General features: G+C 41.0%; 1 protein-coding gene and 1 pseudogene across 4 annotated transcripts in view; one reads left to right on the top strand and one right to left on the bottom strand.

The window, feature by feature from the left end:
- OTOL1 (otolin 1) overlaps positions 1-27,354 on the bottom strand; it is a 231,812-nt gene that overhangs the window by 97,629 nt on the left and 106,829 nt on the right. For 3 of the 4 annotated variants that reach the window (XM_055082768.1, XM_055082790.1, XM_055082809.1), the window contains one exon: positions 1,310-1,407. The gene's annotated coding sequence lies outside the window, so the exon portion shown is untranslated. Of the gene's footprint in view, positions 1-1,309; positions 1,408-1,631; positions 1,715-27,354 lie in introns of those variants that run through there. The other variant, XM_055082820.1, reaches the window with a different exon arrangement.
- Positions 10,671-27,354, top strand: part of LOC102986475 (uncharacterized) — a 27,333-nt pseudogene continuing 10,649 nt past the window's right edge.

Raw genomic sequence — 27,354 nt, 5'->3', positions numbered from 1 at the left:
AGAAATGTACTCTCCTCACAGGAGATGGCTTTGTGCTCTCTTCAGGGGTGGCTGCAGTTATTTGAGTGTTAGAAAGCTTATCTGAGAGGCCCTTGCTCTGGGTCCCTGGGCCCAACCTGCCCAGCAGGTGGTTCTAACAAAGGACAAAGGACCCACTGAAAATGAAAGAAGAGGATGAGTCATCCCAGAGGTGGGGAGAGGAAGATGGACAGCTAGAGCACTGCAGAAGAAGAACGAGGAGCCAGTGCAGGCTTCTCCAGCGCTTCTTCTTAAGACTCTGTGCATTAAACACTGAATCCCACCCCACAGCATCCCCTCTCCTCACAGGGGGTTGCACTCCCCAAGGTCACAGAGCAGACCTTCTCACTGCCAAAAGCTCAAACACTGCACTAATACCAACATCATTGTCTTGTCTACCACCCAAAGTTTACTGCATAGTTTTACAACTTAGAAATTCTTGAAGCTCTGAGAAAAACTCAAGTAATATAAATTACATTAATAGGCCCCAGGATTCGAGGGCCTATTCGAAGGCTGTCTGGCAGCCTTGTAAATGTTATCATCCTGCACTCAGTGTGTTCAGAAACCCCTCTGCTTACTGATGTTCTAGAATTGTTGACATTCCTTATGGGCCCCCACCCCGCTAAGAGAGAGAAACACAAATATAATTCAGTTGGTAAACTCCATTAAATATAGAGCATCTTTAGGTATCAGGCTTGCGGAGAAGCCTGAGCATATTGTAAACTTCCTCCACTTCCCTGGCTCTTCTCCAGGATGGCAGCTCAGTGAATGGCGGCAGGACCCCCAGATACATACTCACCATCCCCTGCCTTCCGTCCCCTGTTCCAGGCATGGGAGCCCCACCTAGCATCTACTGGGCCTAATCTGTCTCAGCTCTTTCTCAGCTGGGTCTGATGAGGTCTGGTCTTCAACTTCCAGTCTACCTTCAGCCCAGGTGGGCCAGCCTACCCTTGCTTAGTGTCACTTTGCCCCAGCACATTAATACCCCTCCCTTTAAGTTCACATATCAGTGCCTTTAGCTATCTAGGTAGCTCTCTGTAGCATTCTTAGGAACTTCTAGAAAGGGATATTCAGGGGAATCAGGCCCTCACTCCACCTACCTGACCCTGCAGTTGCCCACCCTGTTATGGGAAGAATCACCCTGTGAGATTTCTTTCTCTCAAGAAGAAATAGTGGCCTAGACAAGGTCACCCAGACACTTGGTCACCATGTTCTCCCCCTGCCTCTGTTACCTCCTTCCTCCCACGAGGATGGGGTCTCCTCTTTATCTTCTCTTTTGACCAGGACGTACCTGGCAGAATATTGGTGATGCACTTAGTCCAAAGGGTGTCCAGACTCTCCTTCTCTGAAGCTTTTGATGTCATGGTTCAGTCTTGAAGGTGAAAAAGACTGAAAGAAAAGAAATGATTATAAGACTAAACAAAAGTACATCTGTTCAATATTTTACAAAATGTGATTCCTTTACATCTATTTTCTCAGAAGCAGGATTTCTGAATTCCTTTCAAAAGTTTTTTCACTACCTTTTAGCTTTCTAACTTGCCAGTGCACCTTTATTCCAAGAAGAACTTTTTCATATCTCATTTAAAAAACAGAACAAAAGAAAACAAACCCACCTAACTAGTTCTCCAAGATTTGCTGTCAAGTCAAAAGCAGTCAGCAGTATGAGAATGGAGGCTGCAGAAAAGCCGTGCGTAAGGAAGTAAACACAGGATTCAATCCACGGAGAAAATAACTCACAGAATTTGGGGCAAATAATAGTTTCTGAAAAATTCAACACCAGCATTATTAATGAAGTAGACTTGTTTTATATGATGGTGAACATATACTCGTAATTGCTTTAATAATCTTCAATATCACACAATGAGGACACACCTGCCAGTTTCAAAAGGTGAGCACTGCCCTATGAAACTTATCATATAAGACCACTTTTTCTAGTGTCTTTTAAAAATTAATCTTCCAATGTGATTGCCTAATTGAATGAAGCTTTAGTGTGACTCAACGTCATTTGATTTACTTTAGGAATTCAGTCCAAATATTGCTGTAATTTGTGGCACAAAGAGTCATTTGCAAGGTCATGGGGTACGAGTAAAAGACTAATTTTCTCATTACTTGTCATTTCCAGATAGTATTTATATGTCCTTTTGAATACTAATTACAACTCAGGGAGAAGTTAGAGATCACTTCTAGAGCCTCATTATTAAAGTCTCAAATAGATGCCAGGTGAAAAAATTTGCACAGTGACTATTACGGGCATTATTTTTAAAAGTCATTCCTAAGCAAGATAAGTTTTATTCAATTAAATTGACTAAAAAGTCCATTACAGATTGCTTCTAGTAGGTTCTCTTCAATATTTACATAACAGTGTCATTGTCTTCCATGGATGACTTAGATTCACAATCAAAAAGAATAAGCCTCGCAAGAGGGAAGAGATATGGGAACATATGTATATGTATGACTGATTCACTTTGTTGTAAAGCAGAAACTAACACACCATTGTAAAGCAATTTTACTCCAATAAAGATGTTAAAAAGAAAAAAAAAGAATAAGCCTCTTTTTGGTACCACTAGTTTTTAAAAGGGAGGGAAAAGAGTTATGGGGAAATGATGAGATGTGTTGAAAAATATAGCTATGAGGAAATTCTGGGGAAAACAGGCATAAATAGGAATAATAATTTTCTGAGAATATCAAGTCTACTTAAGCTCCTTAAACTTCCCTGAAACTTAATTGTTAACCAGGATATGAAATGTCACTGAGAAAAACCACAGTTTTTTAGGAACTGGAATGTCTTCAGTCCTATTTTTCATTTTTTAAATGTCAAAATCCACTTTTCGAGAACAAAGAAACAGCAGGCATGCATATTTCTCTATGAACTCTTGCAGCTCTTGGTTGATTTGTGTATTAACATACTTACCATGAACAAACTTCTGCATATGCCTATCCACCACAACACATACACACACACACACACACACACACACACACACACACACACACACCCCAGATTATAAACTAGGGCAGGGATTGTATCTTAATCTTTTTTAATCTTCCATAATTCTTATTTCAGTTCTTGTAGAGAGTAGCTGCTTAGAAAATGTTTATCAAGTTGAACTGAAGTTTGCTTTAATGGTTTAAAATTTCAGCTCCTGTGTTCTACAGAGAAACATGGAGCTAATAGATGGTGAACTTGACACAGGCAAATGCTTAAAAAGAGAGAGAGAATTTCTAAATAAATTATCAAAAACCTCCATAATTTTATGGTACACTGGCATGGTGTGCACACTAAATTTTATTTTTTCATCAGTCCTATTATACATAGGTTCAGCAGAAATTTTGGTGATAAGTCAATATGGTAAATTTCCAGGGTTTTAGATTGTCTATTCAAAACCTAAAGCTGCATTGACAAAAAGTATATCAAAGAGACTGATTACACTGGCTTCTGATTAAATTAGTACTGGATAAGCTTTATTGCCTTCCTTTTTAATATCTCACCACTGAAGGCTCAGTGCAGGAAGGCTGAATTTAATTGTGTCATATCAGGTTTCAGAAAGTATGGCTGTCCTTCCAGATTCTACCCACTTTTCCCTCTAGGATAATTTTCTTTAATTAAAGAGATAACTGTCTGCCTCTGTGTGTGTGTGTGTGTGTGTGTGTGTGTGTGTGTGTGTGTGTGTGTGTGTGAAGAATGGCTCAGAATTAAAGACCTAGAAAAAGCAATGCATGCACAAATGAATACAGCTCTGATGAAGCAGAGTAACCAGAGAAGGAAGGAAGGAAGGAGCTAAGAAAGGAAGTAAAAGGGAGAAAAGAAGTGAAAGATACTTAAATGAAAAACAAAAATAGATGGAGAAGTGAGTTTTTGTGGATTTAAAGACGCTACTCAGGCACAGCCAGGACTCTGCCTCTTCCTGACTCAATTACCTCAAGGCACTTATCACCCTGCCTTGCTTTCTGTAGTTATCACAGAGTGTTGGTCCGTGCTTCTCAAAATGGAGCGTGCATATGAATCACCTGGGGACCTTATGAAAAAGTGCAGATTCTAATCCCATGAGTCTAGAATGGATCCTGGGAGTCTGCATTTCTCACAAACTTCCAAGTGATGCTGATGTCATCTGGGGACCACACTCTGAGGAGGAGGGTATTGACACACTTAAGCAAGAAACTGGTTTTCTTGTCTTAAAATATAGAAGGGGGTTTTTCCGTGTTAGCACTCTGGACATTCTGGGTTGGATGAGTCTTTGTTGTGGGGAAATGTTCTGTGCACTGTAGGGTGTTTAGCAGCATCCCTGTCCTCTACCTACTAGATCCCAGAAGGAAATCCCCCAATTGTGACTATCAAAAATGTCTCCAGATACTGCTAAATATCCCCTGGGAGGCAGAATCACCCTAGCTGAGACCACTGAAATAGAAGATATTTGGGGCTATAACTGGGGGAAAGGCCACAGGATAAAATGCATGCATCTTTCAGTTCTGTGCTAGCCCTGACCCTTACCCTACCTTTAGAAACAGTGGTAGAAGCCTTCATGCCAACACCTCAGATGAAAACATTACAACTAGGCCAAGTGTAGCCTGGCCTCCCTCCAGGGAGACCTGCCATCCAAGAGCCATCTCCTCCATTTGCTGCAGAGCTGGCAAGATCTGAGAGTATTCTTAGCATCTACAAGGAGTAAAATTCTTTGTAACTATTCTTAGAGTTTAGATAAATGTTAAACTAGCAGACATTTTTACTATTTTCTGCAATGTTAAGTCAGACGCCCACAAAAATGTAGTTTTAATATCACCTACACAGTGTATCTCAGAGATTCGTTCCTTCCTTGTAATTAGGGAAGCAAATAGCACATATTTTTTATAATATTTCAGAAAAATAAGAGAAGTTAGTGTGGCCTTTAGGGTGAATTTGAGTGTCTTCTGCATGTCAAAAAGGGTAGTAAAAGAATCTCTTTTATCATTTTGATGTTGTCATTTTCTTTTTCTTCTACACTTAACAACCAGATTACTCAAATTCTGCCTCAAAGTATTTTCCTTTACCTTCTTCATTTATTCTGTAGTTCAATTATATTGTATAAATTCAATTTAATATTTACTAGGCTCTACTAAATTACAAACCAAGTGGAGGACAGAAGAATAAGGCAGTGTCTATAATCTCAAAGATGTTCACTATCTATTTAGTTGAGGTAAAACCAACACAAAGCAACCAGAGAAAAATGCAAACAGTTCTAAGACTCCTGACTCTTGAACGCTGCCCCTCATGCAGAAGGCTCCCAACTAATCCTTGTGGAGTGAGTGGACCAACCACTAGTGCTCCAGTTTCCAAATGCCACCAAGGCTGACAGATGGAGACCAACGAGGGGTTACACTGGTCAGAGAAGGCCCCCTGGTGAGCACTGCACTGAAACCTCTGTGCTACTGCTACGTCAGCCCAGCCTGGCTTCCAGCACACAAGGCTGTGTCCCTGGGATGACCCCAGCCCCCTATCAAAATGCCTGCCTGAGAAACCACAATGCTGCCGCAAATTTACTGCTTCCCTACCAACACCTGAGGATGGCCCCAACCTCACTTTCTTAGAGCATTTCCTTAAAAGGGCCCACCGTTGTGAATGCTTCCTCTGTCCCTGGGAGATGTATACTATCTCCTACAACTCAGGAGTGTCTTTCTAAAGGAACTGAGAGCCATTCCTTTGAAGTGTAACATCAGAGGATGGGGTCCCTCTCTCCCAGTCTCTGCAGGAGGACAGAACCCTGACTTCCTCATTGCCAGCTGGCGCCCAGAGCTGCCTCAGCACATTTCCCCTTGTCACCAACCCTCGGTCAGGTTTCACTGGATGCCCCACTCCCTCCCCTCCCTACTTTTCCCTTTAAAACGCCCGGTCAAAAAGCATGATATACAACTGTATGATCTTAATTACATAAAAATGGATGCTTAGGGCTTCCCTGGTGGCGCAGTGGTTGCGCGTCCGCCTGCCGATGCAGGGGCAACCGGGTTCGCGCCCCGGTCTGGGAGGATCCCACATGCCGCGGGGCGGCTGGGCCCGTGAGCCATGGCCGCTGAGCCTGCGCGTCCGGAGCCTGTGCTCCGCAACGGGAGAGGCCACAACAGGGGGAGGCCCACATACCACAAAAAAAAAAAAAAAAAAAAGATGCTTAGTTGTGTAGATATGCAAACAAGACCTAGAAGGACACATCAAACGGTAAACTGCTTGTGATTGTGGATGACTTTGTTGTTTGCTTCTTGTGTTTTTTGGTTTCCTATTACGCACGTGTTAACTTTTAAGAAATAAATGTTATTTTTAAAACCTTAAAAAAAAGAAAAATACCCGGTCAACCTCTACACAAATCAGAATGGAGCTCAGCTCTTTCCCCTATTGCCAGTAATTACAGAATCAAATCTGTTTTCACCACTTTAACTCCTGTCCGGGTTTGTTTATCTTTGACAGTGGTGAAGGGAAGACTTCGGGACAACAGGCAGAATTTTCCTGTCATCGGTCCCTTCGGTGTGCCTTCTACACTCCATTTCTAGACATTAATTAATACCCCATGTTCCAAGCTCCCTGCAACCCCTGCCACTGCCAACCACCAGCTCCCACGCACCTGCTGAGTCTTTCCCCAATCAGTGCCGCATCCGCGGTGTGTGGTCCTGGGGGCGTGTGGTTGTACGCGCCTGGAGGGGGCTGGTATCTGAAGTAACCCCCCCTGCATCTAACTGCCTTAATTGCTCAGAAACAGTGGCCCACACCAGGATCCCCTACCGGCAAATGAACTTGAAATCCCTGCTCCACCCAGGTGTGGTGGAGAGGGACCGGCCTTCCCTGGTGGGAGGAGATGAAAACACTGATTTGGTGCCCCCTCCTTCCCCATTTATCCTGCATCCCTAAGATCAGAGATGTAAGAACTCGAGAGGGCCTGGAGCTCCTTCAGTACAAGCTCCCCATGTAATAATCGAGGAGATGAAGACCCAGGGGTTACAGCTACTACAACCACCACCACGAGTTTTACTCTTGCAAGCACACTCTGCACCAGGAATTGTTTCAAATGCTTCATAAATGGCACCATTCTCCCCATTTTACAGAGGAAAACACTGAGGCTCAAGGAAATTAAGAGTCTTACCTGAGGCTATGCAGCCAACAAGAGGCAGGGCTGGAATTCAAACTCACTTTTTTAAAAAACTTAACCAAACTTCCAAACATTTCACAAATATGAAACGTAAACCATCTTGTCCCCCAAGTTTAGTAAAATATTAAGACCACCACCCCATTCTGTTAGATACATTTTTTTAAATGTGTACAAGATGATTAGTCCTGAGGATGTGCATGAAAGGGGCTGTGACATACAGTTAGACATCTTCACAAGGTTTTCTGTTGACTTAACCATAATCACATTTTCCTTAAATCTGACAAAATTTCAGTAACAGTTGATTTGAAAGATGAAAACGTTAAGATAACATGTTACCCTGAGAAAAGCTAATGCTTGTAAATCATGTTTTATTTGCCTCAGTTCAGTAAAAGACTAATTCAGTAAAGTATTTTGCAAACATCAAAAGTTCCATAAGGGGGCAACATGGGGCCATAATAGATTTAAAAAAAAAAAAAACCCTCTTTAACCTCAAAAATTTCCAGAGCCACAGCTTACTTCAAAAATAATATTCCAGGAATTGTTTTTAAGAATTACTGCCAGGAATTCCATGTTCTATGAAACCTTCCCAATGGCAATCAGAGTTACATAACAGAAGAATTAAGGAGTACTAAGAACTGAAGTTACACCTTGGGCAAGTCCCTTACCCTCTTCGAGTTTGTATGTTCTTATTTGTAAAATGGGGCTAATCCCACCTGCACTGCTTACTAGAGAGGGCTGGTACCAATTCCCAATTTAACACTCTGCTGCGCATGTAAGATTTGATTAAAAATACTGTTAATTCAAATAGATGGTGGCATCACCTGTTTGCTTCCAAGATCCTCAAGATGACATAAGCCCAGAAGCATAAAGCAGGAGATAACCTCCTACAACCAGAAATTTTCTTGATGTAAAGGAAATCAAGGCCCTTCCTCAAATGCAGTTTTCTTCTGGCAGGGATTAGGGGCCATGTGGAGACATGGCTCAGAACCAGTGGCACCTGGGTGGGCAAGCTCCATCAGGGCTCAGGGAGTTTCCAGTGGATCTCAAGAAACTGGTCGCCAATAACTGTAGATATGTAACAGATTAAACTTATGCATTTAAAAATGCCTCTTGAGCTTATCATACTAAATGAAGTCAGAAAGAGAAAGACAAATACCATATGATATCACCTATATGTGGAATCTAAAATATGGCACAAATGAACCTATCTACAAAACAAAAACAGACTCATAGACATAGAGAACAGATTTGTAGTTGCCAAGGGGAAGGCTGGGTGGGGGAGGGATAGAGTGGGAGTTTGGGATTAGCAGATGCAAACTAGTGTATATAGAATGGTTAAACAACAAGGTCCTACTGTACAGTACAGGGAACTATATTCAGTATCCTGTGATAAGCCATAATGGAAAAGAATATTAAAAATGTATATATATGTATAACTGAATCTCTTAGCTATACAGCAGATACTACTACAACATTGTAAATCAACAATACGTCAATTTAAAAATTTTAATTAAAAACAAAAAATAAAAATGTCTCTTGGGCTTCCCTGGAGGCGCAGTGGTTGAGAGTCCGCCTGCCGACGCAGGGGACACGGGCTCGTGCCCCGGTCCGGGAAGATTCCACACGCCGCGGAGCGGCTGGGCCCGTGAGCCATGGCCGCTGGGCCTGCGCGTCCGGAGCCTGTGCTCCGCAACGGGAGAGGCCACAGCAGCGAGAGGCCCGCCACAGCAGCGAGAGGCCCGCGTACCGCAAAAAAAAAAAAAAAAATGTCTCTTGATTAACTTTTTTTTTCTGTACGCGGGCCTCTCACTGTTGTGGCCTCTCCCGTTGCGCAGCACAGGCTCCGGACGCGCAGGCCCAGCGGCCATGGCTCACGGGCCCAGCCGCTCCGCGGCGTGTGGAATCTTCCCGGACCGGGGCACGAGCCCGTGTCCCCGGCGTCGGCAGGCGGACTCTCAACCACTGCGCCTCCAGGGAAGCCCGATTAACTTTTTTGAATATGATTTTACAGACTTTCATGAAATGATGTCGTGCCCAGTAGTTTGCCTAATGATTTATTTGCCTGCTCTTCACCTTAAAGGTAGAAATTTTAGGTGTTGTTGAATCATTGCACGCTGTGACAGTACTGGTTGATGTTAACGATTCAACCATGAGTACCTTGCTTTGCACATCATATTTAAGAAAACTAACTTTGTATACTGCCTTAACAGTTTGTGATTTTATGTAAGTATACTGCTTTACAGTTTAGGATTTTATGTACATGTTTATCTCCAGAACTAATTCTGAAAGCATTTTGAAATTCATATCACTCAATTGCTTTGCTTATGTGAGGGCAGTTTTTTCACCAGTCTCAAAATGAGAGTACTAAAAATCAAATGAGTCAAACAACTTTGAGATTCCCGTCAAATCTCCTGGCGACCTGATGTAAGTCATCAGCTGGGGTCCCTGAAGAACTGATGGGGTGAGACCAGGTTATTCAGCCTAAACTATAATATGAATTTTCAAAGGGGGCCCCTGGGAGATAAAAATCTGTTTAGCATCTTCCACAGATGTTATATATTCTAAAGACAGGGATGGGAAACCATCCCATTCCAGAAAATTCAGTTGGGGAGGAAAAAATATATAACCCTTAGTCAGAATCATAATAGGCCCAACCCTTGAGAAAAAAACAGAGCATGGCTTCATCCATCTACTGAGTCAATATTTGCACATTCAAAACTTGCAGGTATAAAATGTACATATTTGCTTTGAAAAGAATTTGAGTTGGAAAATATTCTATTCTTGGTGTCAACCTTTGCCATCTCCTGGCTTTCGTTCTACTGTATATGAAAATTTCTCACAAGAAATTTTAATTCTTACAACTTTAAGGGTTCTGCCTATTGTGCTGAAAATTCCACGGCTAGAAACAAAAGAATTCTATGCCTCTGGGTCCCACCCTCCTCTGCAAAGCTTTACTTCGGATTTGACTGTGAGCGCTGACCCTCTGGCAAGGTGCAAAAGAAAGTTCTCAGGAAGCAGTGAGAGAAGACAGAGCAAAAGAGGGAAAGCAGGAGAAGCCAAAGGGGAAATGTTCTATTTGTATTCGAAGAAAATTCCGTGACTGTGGTGTTGTGATAGAAAAGAGCTATGCTTTGGGTTCAAGAAATAAAGGCACAGGATGTAATAAATATAAGTGCTACTTTGGGAGGAGTTCAGAGAATATTTGAAATCAGAATTGTCCTAGACCCAGGTTTTATCTCTGGAGTTAACAGACCCTTTCACTTGGCTCTTTGGTGTGTGGCTTCAAGAAGTCTTAGCACCATCTGCTCTTAGGCTCCACACGCACACACACGTGACAACAATGGCTAGATTTCCTCAAACAGTGGGGTATCTTAACTTAATACATACCGAAATTTTCAGACCAGTTTTTGCATTTAGATGAGGGCTTTGCCCCTGAAATCCCTGCTGAGCCAGTCTTGGCCCTAAAAAAGGCATTCTGGTTCCCTGTCCGGGAAAGCTGGTCATCATCCTGGTTCATGCCTCCCAGCTCTCAACCTAGGGACCCACATGCTAGGTTTCACCGGGGTTTCCACCCACCTGAGTCCTCTCCATGACGTTAATTTGAACGCTTCTGAGCCTGCTTCTTTCTCATCACCTGCCATTCTGCAAGCCTGCTGTTTCACCACAGCAGAGAACGCCAAGATTGCCCACAGTAATCCAACTCTTCTAGAAGTTCAAACAGGTAAAAGGCACCATCAGCACCAGCTCTCCCAACCTTGCCCATTGCTTTCAGGGGTTTTTGCTCCCTTTTTCTCATCCCCTTACCCTGTGCCCCAGCATCAGGGGCACAGGGACAGCCCTCCACGTCCAAGTCCCACCTACTGACTCCTGCTGTAGGACCCACAGAGAAGCTGAACTTAGCATCTCTGGTGGGCATCTCCACCATGGTATTTGCTGTGTTGGGAAATAAATTCAGAGATGCACAAGACACATCCCCCCATCCTCAAGCCAATAACCATCAAGTGTCAAAGGTAACCTCACAAGTTAACAAGATGTTCTAGTACCATGTCCTCAGGCATGAGGAAATGTTGTAGAACAACTAGATTGTCAAGGATGTAGGTTTTATGGCAGTGGCCTTGTAGATAAGCCCCAAAAGTAGGTTAGGTGAGAGTGGGAAGTTTTTCAACACCAAGGAAAGAAGTTCAGCTGAATTCCATGGGTCTTTCACAGGCCATTGATAAAGGTTTTTAGACAAGGGGTAGCAAGAACAATGTGTGAGTTGGTAATACTACGCTATAGACAGCCTACCAGGATATTTGCAAGGGAAGTGTCTGAAAGCAGAAAGGCCAGCTGGAAGACTATTGTAATTCTCCAGCAGGGAAAGCACCAGGGCCTGAGCCAGAGAAGGGCAGAAAAAAATTAAGAAATAGGAAGGCTTTGCAAAGGAAGAAGCCACAGGACAGGACACAGAATGGATAAATGCAGTAAAGGTGAAATTTCAATCCCTAGTTCCAGGTAGAGGAGTGATACTATGAACAGAAATCCTCTCTGAGTTAAAGTAAATCTGTCCCTAAGGCACCAAGAACCTCTGGTTCCGCAAAACGGAAATCACAGTGGCCTTAAGATTGAACCCTACTTTCTTCAGTTGTCCATTTAATGAGCATTTATTTAGTACTTTCTACGTGCTAGGCATTAAGAAGCCAAAAATAATGAAACGAGGTCCAGACTCCCTAGGAGTTCATCAACTAGTTCCATGACTTACAGGTAATTATTTTGATTTCCCCATCTCTAAAATATAGAGCTGCCACTCAATTTTCATTCATGATTCCCCCCATAACCAATTATTATACAACTGTCATTATTTAAATGCATGTTCTCTTTGAGCTATCACTAGCCACTGCTAGTGAATAATAAGGTGTGAATTATTTATTATGCTCCCCTTTCTAGCTGCATTGTCAAGGAGAACACACAGCTTAAAGAACACCATTTCAAATGCAGTATCAAACAACACAGAGAGCCAGAGGCACTGAACCTTCACAGCTTTTAGCAAAAAGTATCCCTTCCCCACTATTTCCCAGATGGAATTTTGTGCACCACTAGGAGGATGGGCCATACACTACACTGTACTCAGAGCCACGGGTAGCAGGGCACATTATTCTGGAGCATCTATTTTATTTGAAGATTTGGGGTAATTTATTGATTTGAAATAGTTTATATTAAAACACACCAAAACATTATGCAGTAGAACATAAATTTGGCACAAGATTTTCACTTAAACAGGGGACTAAACAAAAATTTAGTGCTGGGCTGTTTGGGTGCATGTGAAAGAGATTGAGGGAGCAAGGAGAGGAAGGTAAGTATATTTATTGGCTCTTGAATGCTCTCCAGGGAAAAGCTTTGGAACCTTGATGGATACATCCAGGCCAGCCTAATGACTCATATGCCTCAGGATGAAAAAAACAATCCAGGACCACTCAGTGAGACCCAAAGCTCCGACTTGCTGGGTATCAGCACCATTTTAAAATTCCCTTCTTTTCCCCCTATATTTACTTTCAGTGGAGCTTGTATGTGCTTTATAATTCTGAGCCTATAGGCTACCCGTTATAAAATCAATAATTCTCTGAAATCAAAGAGCAAGCTATGAACCGAATGACCACATCAGAGCTGACAGTGGTATATGTGAGGTTAAATACTTGTGAAGATGGACACCATTATCTGCAGGACATAGTCCACCCCCCTCACCATCTATGAATCAGTGACGTGTCCCAACTAAAACATCAGCAGCTCAGATTCAAGGTTTGTACACACTGTCTGTTTTTGGTTTCCCCCACCTCTCAAGGTCTTTAAAGAACACAGTAGCCCAAATGTTTTGTCCCTCTAAAATGTCTGTGTAAATCTTGACACAAGGGAAATCATCTCCATAGTAACCATAGATCAATCTAGATGGAAGAGTGGTTTTGTATCTCTTCACCTGAAATGAGAATATCTGGTTCAAACTGTATGGCTTTTTGACGCTAGAGATGATGGATTCAAAAGATTAAACATAAAATTATTCAAACCTGTCCTCTGTGGCATTTAAGTAAAGTGGGCATACAATTTTCCCAGAGTTTAGCAGTTCTTGTGACTGATTTCTGGGCCTTTTTGCAGCTGGCCGAGCTTGGGTATAATAGCAGGGTGTCTTCAGCAGGAAACAGCTACAGAATCACACAGCTTAGAAAGACCCTTAATGAGGTCCAGAGCAGAGCAGGCCTCCATCCCCCATGCAGAAGTGTTCACAGGGCAGGGGCAGCTCTAGGGTGACTGGCAGGAGAGAGGAAGGAGAGCAACAACCAACAGTGCCCACACTGAACAGAAAAAGTGGTCTTTTCAGACTGGTTTCCCCAGACTACTGTGCTCCTACCACCCCTCTACTTGAAGGCATAATTCTGGGAGGTGTTTAAAGTGCCTGGAAATCCTGAGTTGGAGGAGCATGGTGTGGGAAAGGGTGACCTGCTCCCTTGGCTCCCTGGGGAATTTGACCTACTTAGTCCACACTCAGGTGCAGGTGGATTCAGCCTCAGCCAGGAGCTGCAACCCCAGTGTACCTGACTCCACCCTGCCCTGCCCCAGCAGATCCTGGCAGCCACTCAGGTGCTTACAGGGCAAGCTGGACCCCAGGAACACGAGGCTCCTTCAGCTCCAGGAGCAGAGGAGCCGTGGGTGGGAATGGCCAGCTGACTTAGTTTATAACTTAGTTTATAACTCTAAACTAGCTTAGTTTATGACTTTAAATACTGAGCTATGTGGTACATGGCCTGCTTTCATACTGCTGAGTTTTATCAAGCATCAGTAATCAATTTCCAAGAAACATCAAGTCAGGGAAACACGTTAAACCAAAGCCTACTGATGGAATCAGCAAAAGCCAGAATGTGGAAACTCTATAGGACAAATAACAAACAGATTACAAGGGGGAGGAAAGAGGAGGCTGTAGAAACAGAGACTTCAGAAACCACTCAACCAGTGACACTGTACAGCCCTTGCTTGGATGGAGTAAGCTGACTGTAACATCATGCATGAGACAGTTGGGGTGATTTGAATACTGACTGCATATTTGGCAAATCTAAGGAATTATTGTTAATTTTTTTAACATGTGGTAATGGCACTGAAGTCACATTTTAAAAATAATCTTTATCTTTTAGAAATATACGGTGAAATACTAATGAATGACATGATGTGATGTCTGGGATTTGCTTCAAAACAACCTAGTGTCAGGGGAGAGAAAATATGATTAAATAGAGATGAAACAAGATTGCCCAGGAGTCAACCCCTGTTGAAGCTGGAACATGGGATATGAGGGTTCATGATACTACTCTCTCTAGTTTTACATAAATTTTCCTCCTTCTTGCCTGCCTGCCTTTCTTCCTTCCTTCCTTTTAGCCATATCTATACACCAGACTAGAAGAACAATAGGAGTATTTTGAGCCTAATGTTTTTCCCATGTTAAACAGGGATATTACTTATATCAAAACATTCACTATATCAAGACAGTGTATGAGGGAGAGCAACTCTGAATCCAGAATGAGCTTTAATTTAAATCTCACCTTACCAGCTGGGTGACCTTGAGCAAATCATTAAACCCTGCAGAACCTCACTGGCAGTTTTCTCACTTGTCAAACCATAATAAAATCACTTTGCTTCGTTGTACAAACCAGCAAGAATGTTTGAAAAGTGCCAGGAATCAGATAGGTTCTCAGTACATAGACGTTACAATTGATCATAGACACCAGTATTCCCATTATTTCTGCAAAGATTTAACTTCTTTGAGCAAAAACAGAAGACATGATTCTTGATTTGAAAACTTTCACATTTTACCATTTAATTAATGATTTTGTTGCCTTTACTTTTACAGCAAATTTCTTCCTTTAATCTGAGATAACAGCCCTAGAAAATAGCAAGCAGTTTAAAGTTCAATATTAAATGTAGGTCTGATAATGAAATCGCCTTTGACTGTTAAATTTTACCTGATTCTCACACCAGCTTCCGACTGAATACTTTCTGTGTATATATTTATCCATAAGAATACATCAGTTACCATTTGTGAAATCCACCAGCTCTTGAGAGTCTAATAATATGAAGGCAAAGGAGGAATGTTACCATCAGCACCGCATATCCTGCCTTCCCTCCTGGAATATGGGAGATGCTCCGTTGGAGCTCTGCTTCCCTTACCTCTTTGCCTCCTCATCACTCCAGTGATTCTCCCCTCTCTCTCCTGCATCTTCAGTTACTCCCTCACTACTAGGTCATTTCCTTGAGCATAAAATAGACCTTAATACTCATCTATTTTTTTTGAAAATGTGTCCCTTGACCTTATGTCCCCATTCAGCTTTTGCCCCGTCCCTTAGCTCTTTACAGTAGAACTTTAAAGAATTGACGAATCCTTGCTTTCCATTCTCTCTCCAACCACTCTACCCATCTTTCATCCCCACCGTGCCCATGAAACAACTCTTATCAAGGACTTTCAGCCATGCCAAACCCAATGGTCACTTCTTTGTCCTCATCCAACTGCATTGTGACACAGCTGTCCATGCTCATCTTCCCAGATCACTTTCTTCTCTTGGCATCCATGACTCCTCACTCCTAGTTTTCCCATTCCAACTCAGTTTTTCTTCTTCTGTACCCAGCTGCTAATTATAGAAGCCCAGGACTAAGCCTTCAGTCCTCTTCTCTTCTCTTCCACACCATCCGCCCCACCATAAATCTCATCTAAGCCCATGGTGGGGTTTTTGTTTGTTTCTTTTTGTGGTTTCTTGGGCCATGCCACATGGCTTGCAGGATCTTAGTTCCCCGACCAGGGATTGAACCCATGCCCCCTGCAGTGCAAGCACTGAGTCCTAACCACTGGACCACCAGGAAATTCCCAGGCCCATGATTTTAGATGCTATCTATTCACTGAAGACAATCATATTTTCATCTTCAGCCCTGATTTCTCCCCTAAGCTCTGGCCCCATAAATACTACTATTTAACCAACATTCACATTTGGGTGTCTAATTGGCAACTCAAAGCTACCATTTCTATAAATTTTTATTTATTTATTTATTTTTGGCTGTGTTGGGTCTTCGTTTCTGTGTGAGGGCTTTCTCTAGTTGCGTCGAGTGGGGGCCACTCTTCATCGCAGTGCACGGGCCTCTCACTGTGGCGGCCTCTCTTGTTGCGGAGCACAGGCTCCAGACGCGCAGGCTCAGTAGTTGTGGCTCACGGGCCCAGTTGCCCCGCGGCATGTGGGATCTTCCCGGACCAGGGCTCGAACCCGTGTCCCCTGCATTGGCAGGCAGATTCTTAACCACTGCGCCACCAGGGAAGCCCAAAGCTACCATTTCTGAAAGGGATTCCAAATTTCCCCTTAATAATCTCCACCTCTTTAATGTTCATGGTAGGAAAAAAGATCTAAGGATAACCGTCGTTTTGCAAAAGTCCCTTTAAAGATGTTTGGGTTCTGTAAATCATTCAACAAACATTGTATTATAGACACAGCTGAGTGCTGAAGATATCAAGAGGGATGAGATGGGACTTCCACCATCAAGAAGTTCAATACAGTATAAAACCATAGTTAAATACTCTGGCTTTGACATGTGCTACTTACAATTGCCTAAACTTGGCAACTTTTCTTGCCTTTGGTCTCCTCATCTCTAATGTAATAATAATTAAAAAAAATTATACTTTTCTCATATGATTGTTATGAGAATCATATAAAGCAATACATATACAAGTGATTATTTCAGTTCCTGGTACATTAAAAAAGCACTCAATAAATGTTACCTTTTAAATAAGTGACTAAATTGTATGCCTATCGTCACCTGAAATTCAAAATGTCTTTTCCTTTATGCCTAGAAGGGAGACAGATATATAAATAAATAGGAAAATATGCAATACACTTGAATGTAACACATAAAATAGTATAAATTCTGAAAGAAAATGTTCTCCAACGAAAAGCCCAAACCAAACAATTGCCACAGAAACATCCACCTCATGGGATGTCTTTTTCTCTATCCTATGCTTACCCCTTTTAACTTATTTCATCTTTGCCTTATGGTCATCTCTTTCCTCTCAAGTATTCTTCATGAAAAAAGGCACCCCATTTTCAGAGGCATATTCATTCTTTCTTCCTCCTACACACAAGGGATCTGTTACATTATAAAGCTGAGCCAGCAGAATGACTGTGTTTAAATGCCAATTATGGAAAGCCATAAATGAAGCATATCATTCAGTTTCCTGCATAAATGCTTTGCAAGCGCTCTGATTTCCAGACTATTAGGACTGTTTTTCCTCTCCAAGCACAAGCCCTGAGCCTTTAGAAGAGTGTCCTTTCCTTGGAAATATGGAGGGAAACAAAGGTAAGCGCTGGGAAGCAAGGGTGCTCTGCAGAGCAGCAAGGCCTCGCTGGATCACTTGAGACCAGCTTTTTTCAATCTTGGTTGAAAACAAGTTCAGTATGTCACAGACTGTTTGAAATTTCCTCAGACACTCTTAATAACCAAGCTAATTGTCCAACCCTAGGTTCTCCTCCCAATTTTTGCTATGACCAAAGTTTAATATACCCTACTATTAAGTGATCACATATCAAATTTTCTCATAGCTTGTAAGGTTTTCTTGGACAGCACACTTAAGCTCAAATTACGTAGTATACAGATAAATTTTTTTACCAAAATCTTTGCATCCACGTAAGTTATTGGAAAACTAAACTCATCAAATTTCACATCAATCCTGAGGTGTGTATCAGAGTGCACTTTAAGGGTCATATGTGGAGAGATGGAGACCCAGAGACATTGCTGAATCCATAACAGGGCAGGAATGGGGTCATGGAGCCTGAGAGTAAAATGCTTTCTCCTTTTGTTTTTCCTACAGGCCTTCTTTACCCATGCAGCCTAATCAGCATCCTGAAGAAGGAGCATCCTCCTGAAGATGTCTTCATTCTTCTCGAGAAGGAATGAGAAAAGACTGTCTTCATGGTACACATTTTGCTGTATTCATTTTCCCAGATCTCTTAAAGCAAATGAATCCCTCTGTGCCCCTCCCTTACTTTATTTCTGTGAGGACTTTATTGACAAGTAAACTTTCTTGTCTCTGTTCAGAGTCTATAAATTATGAATTAGTGTCTTCAGAGATAAAGGGGAGGATTAGTTCTTCCATACATGGAAATCCAACAGCAAGGTCAACAGCGCACTGTAATGCTCCCTTAAGCTTAATACAGCACAGAAAGAGCAGGTTCTATGTCACGGACTGCCTCACTGGGACCTGGGAGAGAAGCATTAAAATACCTCTTTCCAGAGGGAGAAACAGACTCAGATGGAGAAACTTTACAGATGGAGTTGCCTGAGCTCCCATAGCTAGCATGTGTGGCAGAGCTGGGGTTTAACAGAGGCCTGTCCTACTCCATGCCCATCCTTTTTCCCTTTGCACCCCGGAAGACAAAGCTTCTCTCCTAGAGCACCTTCAGAACATCTGAACAGATCTGAAGATCTGTAATCTAACCCAATGCCATCCAGATCCCCTGCTCTGCTTCAACCCTTGGGCCAGCCTCAGAAATCCATTCGCTCCACCTGAGAAACTAAAGCTCTGCCAAGGGCTACCTCAGAGTAGGGCTGAATTCCTGAATGTTGACATTCTGAGTCTTTCTCAAAGATGAGGCAGAGTTAGACAGAATCCTGGAGTCAGATAGGGCAGAACTCCAGGTAAAGGCCAGAAACAAACTGGCCTTGGAAAATGGAAAGAAAACAGAGGCCCTGGAACCAGAAGACCAGATTCTCCTCCTGGATTCAGCATTTGCCAGCAGTGAGAACTTACATTGCCTCATTTCTCTAAGCTCCAGCTTTCTAGTCTGGAACATGGAGATATTAGAACCTTCTACTTATTCAACATAATTACATTGATGATGAAAAGTAGTGGGAACAGCCTAGGTGTTCCTCAACAGGAAAATGGATAAACAGAGACACAGCCACACAATAGAATATTATTCAGCAACAAAAAAGAACAAATTATTTACACATGCAACAACACAGATGACTCTCAAAAACATTATACTAAAGGAAAAAAAAAGATAGACGTAAAAGACTGCATGATTCAATTTATAGGAAGTCTTCCAGCAAAAAAAGCTAACCAATAGGATAGAAATTAGGATAGTGGTTGCATGGGGAATTGACTGAGTAAGGGGCATGAGGAGACTTTCTGGGGTGAAGGAAATGTTCTATACATTTGAAAGAAGAAGTGTATGCATTCGTCAAGAATGATTGAATGCAGACTTCAGATCTACACCTGTCACCATATGTACAGTGTACCTCAATAGAATACATAATACAATTTTAAAACCTTTGTAAATAAAAGAGCTTTGTACAAATGTAGAATTCCGCAGTTGCCTTACCAGAATACTAGTCCTCTTTACGTGACGGCTTGGTCAGACAACCTCATATGAGTGACGTGCGGTGGCTCCAAAAAAATGCACTTAATTGAGGTTACTCTCTTTTATTATCCAACGTTTATGATTGGATCTGAACATAGGGATTTCTGAGAAAAGCAAATAGCATACAAATAAAGCAACACTAAGTTTAGAAATAATGAGTCATATTCTAATAGCAAAGTGGCATATGGGCCATTCCACAGCACATACACATTTCCTCTAAATCAGACTCCCTACATTTCCATAGGAAAGGGAAGTTGCTATTTAAAATTTAGCTCGAGAAAAGCAAGCAGCAATAAAAAGAATAATGCCATTTGTATTGAGTATACCAGCCTCTTCCAAAATGTTCTTGTTTCTTCTCACAACTGCCCTGCAAAGCAGAAAGCATTATCTCCATTTCAAAGATAAGAAAATCCAGGCTCGGGTATGACTAAATTACTTGCCAGAAGACACATACCAAGAAATCAAACCTGTGTGTGTCTGACTCTATAGCTTCTTTACTCTATCCTGACAGATTATATATATTTTCCAGTCACACTTATTGTTCTAATTAGTTATCTTCTCTGTTGTAGGTAATTTTCTCATTACACAATAGTCATAGTAGTAATATCTAATGTTAATTGAGTATTTATCAAGTGTCCAGGAAGTTAACATGTATTAAGGCATTAAATGCTTACTACTTAGTAAAAGGGAGACATTATTCCCAGCCTGATTTACAAATGAAGAAACTGACCAAGAGGAGGATAAGGGCTTTCCCAAGGTCACACATGGAGCAAGTAGCAGAGCCAGCATTTGTGCCCAAGCAGCCTGGATTCAAAGGCCACGTGATCAGCCCAACCGTTGCACTGTCTTTTCTCAATGGGTGAGAAACCCAAAGTGCAAGGCATTATACAATAGTACTCAATAGTACTCAAACCTTTATTTCAGAAAAGAGTAGAACATTTTCAACTTTTCTAGGAAAGGTCGGCAACCAGAAGCAAGTTCAAGATTGTAAAACCACGTACATCTACTATTTCTGTCTAACTCATAGTAGCAGTTGGGGCTATCAGTGTATCTATAGTAAATGCAAAGACAACAGAACTTTATAAATCCTAAAAAGGTCACAAGGTCAGCACATGACACCATCATGATTGACCATCTCCTAGAAAATTTCATTCTAGTCCAAAGATTCACCCCAAAGCCTCCAAAGAGTGTGTCAGATTCTCAGAGTAATAGCTCACTGTGCAACAATGGGAGCAGAAGGAGGGCCAAAGGAAGAGAGACTGTGAGCTTGAGAAAAGAAGAAACCAGGGGCTTCTGATACTCACCTTCCTCTTCTTCTTCCTACAGAAGTACTGATCTAAGGCTCATATTCCTATTACAGGGTTCTCAAATTTTTGCATGCATCAGAACCACCCGGAGCAGGGGGAATTTCTAACAAGTCCCCACGTGAGGCTAACGCTCCCGATCTAAAGACCACACTTTGAAAATCACTGCCCTGTAATATTAATCCCTCCCAAGCCTCTGCTTAAGTATCTCCAACCACGAAGGACACTGAAGTGAGATTAACACTGCCCACTCAACAAAGCACGAGGTTATAATTTTACTTACTAACCATGAGGAAATGCTACCAAATGTTAAAGTAGAAAAACACTTTATAACAATAAATTCTAAACATAACTATTTCTGAAATACACACAACAAAAGTTGCTATATTGCACTAAAAAATAAAAGGTCATACCTTATTTTTCTTAATGACTACCAGAAATCCCAGGTCAAAATTTTCCATGTGCAATGTTTATGCCTGATCAGAAGAAAGCCCCTGCAGACCCAGAGGCTAATGCACAGGTTCTGTGTAAACGTTGACAGCCAGAGTCTCAGTTGAGCTCATTTAGCTTAACAAGTATCTAGCTCCAGTTCACAGTGAGCAGCAGAGATCAATAAAAGCTCTATAATGCTTTTCCATTAGACTCCAGAATTTCTTTGCTCAAAATGATAAAGGATGAGCAAGGGTCAATAGTGCGATAGACATAACCCAGAGCTGCTCATTAGAGCTTACTACATTTACATAAAATTAAGTGGCACATTCTAGGGGGTTTCTGTGTTTTTCCGGGGTCATTTTGGAGAGATTCCTCTTCCCTGGTTTATCACCAATTCACCAAATCCTAGACTGAAAGGGGCCTTAGAAACCGTTTGATTTAACTTCTCATCAGCCTATGTTGTAAGATTCTTGCCTACAATACTCTTAGGAGATGTAAGTATGACAGTCGTCAAAAAGGTGAAGACATGGACTTCCCTGGTGGCGCAGTGGTTAAGAATCCACCTGCCAATGCAGGGGATACGGGTTTGAGCTCTGGTCCGGGAGGATCCCACAGGCTGTGGAGCAACTAAGCCCGTGCACCACAACTACTGAGCCCACGTGCCACAACTACTGAAGCCCGAGCGCCTAGAGTCCATGCTCTGCAACAAGAGAAGCCACTGCAATGAGAAGCCCCTGCACCGCAACGAAGAGGAGCCCCTACTCGCCACAACTAGAGAAAGCCCACACACAGCAACGAAGACCCAATGCAGCCAAAAATAAATTAAAAAAAAAAAAAGGTGAAGATATGTCAACAATTGGTGAATTGAAGGGCTTATGAGTATTAATTATATGAATCTTGCAACTTGTCTGCTGATTTCAAATTTTTCAAAATAAAATTTTGGGAAAAAATGCGGAGAAAAAAAAGGTGAAGACAGAGATCTTCAAGACTTCTCGTTCAGAGCAACTTTACCTGGCTTCCTGACCTATTCTTTTTTTTTTTTTAATTAATTTATTTATTTATTCTTAAACATCTTTATTGGAGTATAACTGTTTTACAATAGTGTGTTAGTTTCTCCTTTACAACAAAGTGAATCAGTTATGCATATACATATGTTCCCATATCTCTTCCCTCTTGTGTCTCCCTCCCTCCCACCCTCCCTATCCCACCCCTCTCATGGTCACAAAGCACAGAGGTGATCTCCCTGTGCTATGCGGCAGCTTCCCACTAGCTATCTAATTTACATTTGGTAGTGTATATATGTCCCTGCCACTCTCTCACTTCGTCACAGCTTACCCTTCCCCCTCCCCATATCCTCAAGTCCATGCTCTAGTAGGTCTGTGTCTGTGACCTATTCTTCAATGATAGGATTATTGTTTAAAATAAATCTTTCAAAACTATGGTATCTAAAACAGGCTTGGAAGGGAGTCAAAATTGCTCAACTAATTTACGTCACAAAAATAAAACTCCGTGAAGGGAGGAAATCAGCCTGTTTGTCACCACTGTATGCCAGAGTGGGCACAGCTGGACATAAGTTCTCAATAAATATTAATTGGATAAATTAATGAGTGAATGAGACCATCATGGGTATTCATAGCTGTAATAACATTTTGTAACTTTCCAGAATAATCCTAAATGACTTGTTCAATCGCTGAGGATCCCACAATCCTCAGATTGGGCTTGAGATCAGAAAGAACTGTGTTTTATACCTAAAACACCTGCTAGAGATACCAAAGGGACATTTTAAAAGTCAGAGGAAACTTAAAGTGTGTTAAGCCATGGGTGCAAATATGAAACTTTAAATTAGTGTTGTGAAATTTTTGAATTTTTAATTTTAGTTGGATCCTAACAAGACTATCTATATATATGAACATGAAATCTACTCAGAAAGAAAATTGAAGCCTTAGTTAACTCATTTAACTTTAGATTGTAATTTTGCCACTTAAAAAAAAACTTCCATTATAAATTTCACTATTAAGGAAGAAAACAAATAACCACTAAGCACCTGCTATGTGCAAGGCAATGGGAAAGACTCTCTTACAAGCATCATCTTATTCAGCACATCAACGGGCACTAACTTTCAGACATCCGGGTAATCTAGATATCCAAATAGCTATTGAAAACAACAGTAAGCTAATCAGGCAACTTTTGTGTTTAAATTAAATGATCCAATAGCTAAGTTGAAAAGTAAATTTCTAACACCTAACACATGCCTTTAATATGTGTTAAGTGACTAGAATTGAAGAAAATAAACATTAGCTTTAGTAGATAAGAGTAGGAAAAATATTTCCCAGTCAAGTCAGAATACTATTTGAGATAGCTGGAGAGGACAGGCATTTCAAAGGATGTTGATTACTTTCCCATGGACGAAAAAAGGAAAATAGGGCTGTAAGTGATATTTTAAAAGGATATAGGGAGGGTTAGGATGGTCACCCCATCATTCACAAGAGGTATAGGAGGTCAAAAATCACAAAAATCCATACAGTATTGTTTACTAGGATGGTTAAAAAGCAGAGTAATACTTGAGCACATTTGCCACTAAATTCTCCCTCCCATCTCTCACTCTCTATCTTGTCTCTCTCGCTAGATGAGCCGTTTTTTATTCTTCTTTTCATTCGAGTGGAGAACTGTCTGCTTGCATCTCTCCCCATCTTTTCAAAGGCCCCATCCTTGTTTCCCTTCTTTCCCCTCTCTCCTCTAGTGGCCATAATATAGAATTGAAGTCTTCAGTGTTACAGTCCTCGGTTGGAAAATTTTATACTTCTCCCTTAAGAACGCCTCAGCTTTTTTTAATGAGCTTCAGTCTTGTTTAAGACTTCAAGGTTTCAAAATTTTCTTGAAATCTATGACCAAGGAAAGCCTTGTTCTATGCCTCCATGAAAGACAGCTTTTAAATTATCTGTAGCTTTATTGTAATAAGTTTTGAAATTGGGAAGTTTTGGATTTCCAATTTTGTTCTTCCTCTTTAAAATTGTTTTGACTATGCTGGATCCCTTGCATTTTCATATGAATTTTAGAATCAGCTTGTCAATTTCTGTGAAAAAGGCAACTAAGATTTCAGTAGGGATCGCTATCCCTTTCTACAGATTGAATCTGTAAATTAGTTTGGGGCGTAAGCCATCTTAACAATATTAAGTCTTCTGATCCATGGAATAAGATGTCTTTCCATGTATTTAGATCTTTGAATCAGGAAAATCATGATTTTTGCAGACCTGGAGGAGTACACACTGCAAGAGGACATGCATCTAGGAATGCTTGAATATCTGTAAAGCCAATCACTGAATTTAAAAAATTTAAAAATAAAAGGCATGATGAAAGAAAAATCCCACTATAGAAGATTTGAGGCAAATAAAACGCACCACTACTGAGATACAGTGACTCAAACCACTATACTGTTTCAGTGTGAAGAATGAAAACCTGAAGCAGAAAAGGCAAAAACATAGTTTGTCTTAACATATTTTTCAAAAGTAAAGATAGATCCCCAGGGCTCATTTTGTTTCAGCTCTTGATCTACCTCTTAATTGCTCCTTCCTTTGTCATCATTGATTTCAAAATCAGAAGGAGGGCTTCACATTTTTTCATTTGTTTATCCCTCAAATGCCTGCAGAGAGGGGGGCAAACAGGGAAAAGATAGTATCTTCTTGCCTCTGCAGCTTCTAAACTTAGAGGCAGCCTCAGAGCAAAATGGGAAGACACAAATGCTGATATATTGCTGACTGAAAAGATTTGTCCTGCTTACATACATCAAGGAACAAAAATCTGTGCTCCAAGATTCCCTGCAGCTTCAGAGCTACCATCAGATCCTACCATGGGTCCAAATTCACAGTTCTGTGCTTTATTTCCCAAAATCAGGTCCTTTCTTGCTAAATTCAATGAGCCTCACTCTGGCTCTACTCTCCTGGGACCTCAAATATCCTTAGTCCTTAGAAGGACTTAAGTTTAGGTTTGCAGTTTCCAAAGACCTCTCAAAGAGACTTCTGAGGATACCCTACACAAAATTGTGTGACATGCACACAGCCACTGCAGTAAAAATAACTTTCACCCTTATAACCTGGAATTGATCCTACATTATTCACACAACAGTATGAGGAAAATGCCTAGATAACCTATTACTCAAAATTGTATCTCAACTTCTTTAGCAACAATAATCAGATTCTCTTTTTTTTTTTAAGGAAAGATGAGCTTACTTGAAACTAAGATAAAAAAATTAACTCTTGCAATTTTTATTTAATTTTCTCCTGAATTAAACTTTGATGCTTACTGTGGAGATGTAGGTTCATGACAAAAGTCTTCCCCTTCCTACTATTTGTGATCTCTAAGAAACTCCTAAATAGAAATGTGGAACCACTCCATCTCCTCCAAAGAAATGTGATTATCTATGTTAATGAAAGATAAGTTTAACATGAAATAAAACCCAAGTAATTCAAATATTTTACTGCAAATATTCATGTTACCCCCTACCTATTTTTGCCAGAGCTGCTGGCAAATTAAAAACTAAAACAAACCAAAACAACAACTTTTTAAATATTACCTCTTATTTACTAGACAGGTCACTTCCTAACAAGCAACTTGCTCTTTCGTTCCAACCTCAAATTCAGAAGTCAAGCTTGTGGCTCAGCAAAATTGCAAATTTCATGGACCGCTAGAATGATCTGAACATAGTAGAACTAAAAATGTACATCCACATTTGCTGAGGGTCTATTTCGTGTAAAGGTAAAGGGTTTACCTTTCCTTTATATTCACTGGTTTGACTCTTAAACAATTGATAGATAACAAGTACGTGGTTAAGAGCAACTCAACTCACATCTTCATCTACAAGTTCGTTTGTGTTTAACTCCAATTTCAGAACCCCCCGTCCCTCTACTTACATTTTCCTACAGAGAAGAAAAATCCTATTATTTATACTGACTACCTCGGGGAATACTCCCTGGAATATAAAGTCATTTCTTTTTTTACCATTTATAATTAAAATTTCTTCATTTGGGGTCCAGGCAGCCATCATTATCCATCCAGTTCAGACCTGAAAAGCATCAGTCAATCTCGGTGGTTTCTTCTAGGTCACAACGTCTGATACTCTTGATAACAGGCATTCCTCTTAATGCACCTCCTGTTTTCATCATCAAGAAACTCTCAGTGGGCCTTTTTCCCCTGCCTAATGAGAGTTGTGACATCAGTAACATGTAGCCAAGGCTAATACCCTTCTCTTGGTCCATTTGCCTGACCTTGACAATGTCTTCCTGATTGGTAAGTGTTCCCAATAAATGCTAGATACCCATACACTGCTCTCATTTCAATCACAGTAATTTAATCCTGTTTCATCCCATCAGAAGCTTCTTTATCAGATGCTCAACCATGCACTTAACTGGATGCTCAATTCTAAAGCCCGAATCAGAGACCATTCTAGGAGGTGTCAACTCGTAAAAGAGATCTGTACCTTTGAAATACAAGTAGAAGAGAGAGTCTACAAGGTTTGCCACATCTTTAACTCCATCTATGGTAGTTAGACTTTAACTTTCATTAAGTCAAGGTTTTTGTATCCTCACATCAGTGATGCACTGAAATGTGGCATGAAAATAACTCTAGGACTTTTTGCAAACACTTTGCTAATTTAAAAGTTCAAGAAAGAAATACACCCCAGAGTGAAACCTTATTTTAGCCCTAAAGGAGCTGGATGATATGACAATATACATTTTTAATGTAATTCAATAAAAATCACTTAGTGCCATCCCCCATTTTACCCTGAACGTCTCAATATGCTTCTTGGTCTAAAAGCTTTCAGAATTAATATTAGAGGAAAATGTTGAATTGTGCTTTAATTTTATATTTGACATGGACAGAGTATCTTTGGCCATGCCAATTAACCTCCTTGGCCTTAATATGTCCATCAGTTAACTTTCTTATTAAATGGGGTTATACTTGCTCTGTTTTCTTAATGGGATGCTGTAATAAAAAGGAAAAATATTGTGAACTTTCTATAAGTATAAAATGAGGGCTTCCCCCCTGGTGGCGCAGTGGTTGAGAGTCCGCCTGCCGATGCAGGGG

Source organism: Physeter macrocephalus, chromosome 1, assembly GCF_002837175.3.
Source record: "Physeter macrocephalus isolate SW-GA chromosome 1, ASM283717v5, whole genome shotgun sequence".
NCBI lineage: Eukaryota > Metazoa > Chordata > Mammalia > Artiodactyla > Physeteridae > Physeter > Physeter macrocephalus.
This window is presented reverse-complemented; position numbering and strand designations above follow the sequence as displayed.